Genomic DNA, 5,190 nt, shown 5'->3' with positions numbered 1-5,190 from the left:
CCCAACAACACTGGGTACGGCAGCTTGGGAACCAGCCCCACACTAAGCAGATACGTCTGACCACAAACCTTGACATATGCATCTGCTGTACTATGTTCAGTCTGATCACCATGAACACAACAAATGGTCAATTTGTCATTCTCATTTATACACTCAAGGGGGACTAAATCTGCTTGAACCAAAGTTTGGGTGCATCCCGTGTCAACTAAGGCCTTTGTGGGTTTACCATTTAGCTCCACTGTAATAACAGGATCCCTGCTAAGCTGATTCTTAAGGGGTGGGCTAGGGTTGGGTACATAACACAGATGGGAGTGTTTGGGCTTCCTGAGGGGGCAAGCCGGGCTCTTGTGGCCTTCCCTACCACAGTTAAAACAAGACACCCCTTGGGACTTAACACTGCTCTGGGGAGGGGGTTGTGCACTCCTATTGTAGCTACCAGAACCACATCCTCTACCAACACCATCAGACTTACCCCAGGGCGGGTGGTCCCACACTCCAGCGTAGCGGAACCTCTTGGAGCCCTTGTGTGCGGCGACAAAGTTCTCCACCATGGTGGCGGCCTCTGCTGCTGTTGCTGGGTTCCGTTCCTTGACCCAGGTCCTCACCTCCGGATAGAGAATGCGCAGGTATTGCTCCAGCACCATGGTCTCCATGAGGGCCTCTTTGCTGCAGCTGTCGTACTTCACCCATTTACAAAAAAGGTCTTTCAGGCGTATGTACAGTTCTTGTGGTGTTTCGTCTTGGCTGGTATCTAGAGCTCTGAATTGTGAGCGGTACGTCTCTGCATTAATGTCGTACTTCTTTAGTATGGCTTCTTTCAGTCTGTCAAAGTCTGTGTTGTTTTCAGGGTCCATTGCAATGAAAGCACTCCTGGCTTTGCCTGTCAAGAGTGGTATAAGGTGGATTGCCCAGTCTGCCTTTGGCCACTCACAGGCTGCTGCCAGCTTCTCAAAGGTCGTCAGGTAATGGTCTATATTGTCTGCATCTTCCAGCTTTGCCATCTTCAGCTTGTATGGCGTCTTACCCCCTCTGGCGGTGGCTGCAGGCCGTTCTGTTGTAGCCCCATGAGAGGGAGCTGGACTGGTCTTCCTCTCTCGCACTGCCTCTACATCCAGCTGTAGCTGGGTCACCTGATGGGCAAGGTCTGCATACTGCTGGGCTTGCTGGGCTGACTCTCTCTCCAGCTTGTCATCTCTGGCCCGCTGCACCATCATGAAGAACTCGAACATTTTTGCCAGCCGGTCCAGGGATGACTCACTGGGGTTGGCTGCTGTCGCTACCGCAACGTCCCCAACTGCTGCTGCTGCCTCGTCAGAGGCCTTCTTCCTCATCGCCATCTTTGTTACCTTGTTCTGTCTCACTCCAAATCCCACTTCTGACACCACATGTCGCAAGGATGAACGGCGGTGGAGGAGACAGAGGGAGATGGGAGATTCTTTCCTCCAAAAATGTATTTTAATTTATCAAAAATAAAGTAGCGTCAGAAGATGCCAGGCTAAATCCATACAATACATACAGACCCTGCACACTCTTACACCCCTCCACTTTAACTCTTTTCCAACAATTTTCTTTTTCTCCAAAACAATGACCAACCAACTCAATAACCAACAAGAAGCCCCGTCTTGGGCCTACTACAGGGCTTTTATACCTGTAGCCCCTCCCACAGGTGAAACCAATCATCAAAATTATTATGCTCACTAATACATTTACAAACTCAAAATTACAACCGAAAAGAAAATACAAAATATGCGTAAAACTTCCAAAACAAATTTCCACCACCAACAACCACCCAGTGCACAGTAAAATACATGTTCAATTTACCCCAATAAAACACCCCCGCTAAAATAGATTGTGCCGTAGCACCCCGCGAAACCCCTCCGTATATACAATCATGGACCAGTCCTTCGGTTTCCCCAAACGAGGAAGTATGTCCTGCTGGTGAGCTATGGTAAAAAGTGGTTTGTATGAAATGCCTAAACCGAGTAACCCTAGACGGAACAGAATGGAAATGAAATGTTTGTGTGTGCGTATGAAGTGTGTGCGTATGAAGTGTGTGTGTGTGTGTGTGTGTGTGTGTGTGTGTGTGTGTGTGTGTGTGTGTGTGTGTGTGTGTGTGTGTTTAAATAAAATTGAATTTCCCACTTTGGTCCACACTATTGTCAACATTTCTGTCTTCAAAAAAAGCCAACTCAAGGCGGCAGATTCCTGAATTGAAAACAATATCTAAAGAACTCAAGTATCATACTATCAACACTAATATTCCATCTGTCTATCCCCAACTGAATTAACTCCCCACCTATTTCATCAGATTATTTGTAACAGAATAAGCAGATAACGTAGCATTTCCCTGTTCATATCTGCTACTTGCAATTTAGAATTTGTCAATAAAACTATGCTATGACACAAACTACAGTTTAATAGATGGCTGTGCTCCTAAAAAGAGCAGCATTTGTGGCTCATAAATCTCACAGACACTGCTATGCTCTTTAAATATTTTTATGATCGTGAATTTTTCAATCAAATATCTTCTCTTTGATAATGCCCAAAGCTGGATTCGAACTCTCCCTCTGGGGTCTTCAGGAGGTTTCAATCAGGTTGTCTGTTACAGCAATTGTCAACTGGCCCGCACCAGTTGATCGCACCAGTTGCCAACTGATCACCACCTGGTGGTGAGTTGGCTCTGTTGGTGGGGAAGGATGTCGGACGGACCTGGCTGACCCAAACATATTGTGAGGGCCGTCAGGCTGAAGAAGGAGTTGTATCGGGCCTTTTTGTCCTGTGGGACTCCTGAGGCAGCAGATAGGTACTGGCAGGCCAAGCGGAGTGCAGCTACGGCAGTTGCCGAGGCAAAGACCCGGGCATGGGAAGAGTTGGATGAGGCCATGGAGAACGACTTCCTCGACGGCTTCGAAAAGGTTCTGGACCACCATCTGGCATCTGAGGAAGGGGAAGCAGGGCACTGTCAACACTGTGTATAGTGGCGATGGTGTGCTGCTGACCTCAACTTGGGATATTGTGGATCGGTGGAAGGAATACTTTGAAGACCTCCGTAATACCACCATGCACCTTCCAGTGAGGAAGCAGGGCCTGGGGACCTGGGAACAGACTCACGTATCTCCGGGGCTGAAGTTGCCGAGGTAGTCAAAAAACTCCTCGGTGGCAAGGCCCCAGGGGTGGATGAGATCCGCCCAGAGTTCCTTAAGGCTCTGGATGTTGTAGGGCTGTCGTGGTTGACTCGACTCTGCAACATCGCGTGGACATCGGGGACGGTGCCGCTGGATTGGCAGACCGGAGTGGTAGTCCCTCTTTTTAAGAAGGGGGACCGGAGGGTGTGTTCCAACTATAGGGGGATCACGCTCCTCAGCCTCCCTGGTAAGGTCTATTCAGGGGTACTGGAGAGGAGGGTCCGCCAGATAGTCGAACTTCGGATTCAGGAGGAGCAATGTGGTTTTCGTCCTGGGCATGGAACAGTGAACCAGCTCTACACCCTCAGCAGGGTCTTTGAGGGTGCATGGGAGTTTGCCCAACCAGTCCACATGTGTTTTGTGGACTTGGAGAAGGCATTCGACCGTGTCCCTCGGGGGGTCCTATGGGTCCTTCAAGAGTATGGGGTGCCGGGCCCCCTGATACACACCGTCCACTCCCTGTACGATCGGTGTCAGAGTTTGGTCCACATTGCTGGCAGTAAGTCGAACTTGTTTCCGGTGAGGGTTGGTCTCCGCCATGGCTGCCCTTTGTCAGTGATTCTGTTCATAACTTTTATGGACAGAATTTCTAGGTGCAGTCATGGTGTTGAGGGGGTCCGGCTTGTTGACCTCAGGATCGCGTCTTTGCTCTTTGCAGATGATGTGGTCCTGTTGGCGTCATCGGCCCCGTGACCTCCAATGATCACTGGATCGGTTTGTGAAGCGGCTGGGATGAAAATCAGCACCTCCGAGGCCATGGTTTTCAAACGGAATAAGGTGGAATGTCTTCTCCGGGTCAAGTAGGAGATCCTGCCCCAAGTGGAGGCGTTCAAATACCTTGGGGTCTTGTTCACGATTGAGGGAAGAATGGAGCAGGAGATCGACAGGTGGATTGGTGCGGTGTCCGCAGTAATGCGGACTCTGCAGCCAGTCAGTCAGTCAGTCAGTCAGTCAGTCAGTCAATCCATCAGCCAGCCAGCCAGCCAGCCAGTCAGTCAGCCAGTCAGCCAGCCACCCACCCACCTGATTCAGCTGTCTGTCAGACCTCCAGTCAGCCACTGGGTAAAGAAAGCTGCCTTTAATCTGCAGTCTAGAAGAATTCAGAGGGATTCAAATGTGCCAGGATGAAGAAAATCTCCCCTCTGAATGTGTTGTGCAGATGAAGCTGAAGGCAGCGATCTTCATCATGTGGAGGGGACAAATGATCATCCAGTTGATGAATCTGGAGAGGCCAGCGGTAAGTCAGAAGCCTCAGAGAGAAAAGTGTCTCTCAGCTCTATTAGCTGCTCGTCAGCAGGGGCAGTAGAAGAGGACCAAGTCCGACAGTTTCCAGGGGACGCACATTTACTTTCTTTTCTCTTTTCATCTGGAGAATGTCCATATATTTGACACAGACAGTCTTTAAATCAGATGATCTCCTGAGTCACAGACAAGAACACAACAACATGATTAAAGGTTTAATCAGAAGCATTTAGAGGCACCTGACTGACGTGTGATACCCTTTTCTTCAGAACTCTGCCCGCCAGTATGTGGATGAAGGTTTTCTCTCCATGACAGCTGTCAAAGGTTGGACTTTACTTCTGTCTTTCAGTTTATTAAGTTCATCTGTTTTGTTCACTCTAACATGAATATTTGATGCTCTTCCAAACTTCATGTTATCCAGCAGCTGAGTTGTCATGACAACAGATTACAACACAGCTGAAACAAGCCTTCTATCATCATCATCATCATCACCAGCAGCAGTTTGATGCCTTCTACCAGTGAATCTATCAAGCTTTACTTCTGTTGTTGCCATGGTGATTTTGAAGCTGATGATTTGTTTGATTGACAGCTATAAATAAACAGTTGCATCATCTTCTGGTCTTCATTTGATCATATACTAGCAGATTCAAAAATAAAGAACAAATGCTGAATCCTGATGGTCAACGCATGGATCCAGGCTCATTTAGAGGACTCAGACAGGAGCTGAATGTGACCTGGCAAAAGGGTTAGCAAAAGTGGCTAT

General features: G+C 48.5%; 1 long non-coding RNA gene across 1 annotated transcript; it reads left to right on the top strand.

The window, feature by feature from the left end:
• The first annotated feature begins 4,203 nt into the window (after positions 1–4,203).
• LOC115248534 (uncharacterized) lies at positions 4,204–5,041 on the top strand. Its single transcript, XR_003887365.1, has 3 exons — positions 4,204–4,247; positions 4,345–4,422; positions 4,697–5,041. It is a non-coding gene; the product is annotated as an uncharacterized lncRNA (long non-coding RNA).
• Positions 5,042–5,190: the final 149 nt, after the last annotated feature.

Source organism: Takifugu rubripes, unplaced genomic scaffold, assembly GCF_901000725.2.
Source record: "Takifugu rubripes unplaced genomic scaffold, fTakRub1.2, whole genome shotgun sequence".
Taxonomy (NCBI): Eukaryota; Metazoa; Chordata; class Actinopteri; order Tetraodontiformes; family Tetraodontidae; genus Takifugu; species Takifugu rubripes.
This window is presented reverse-complemented; position numbering and strand designations above follow the sequence as displayed.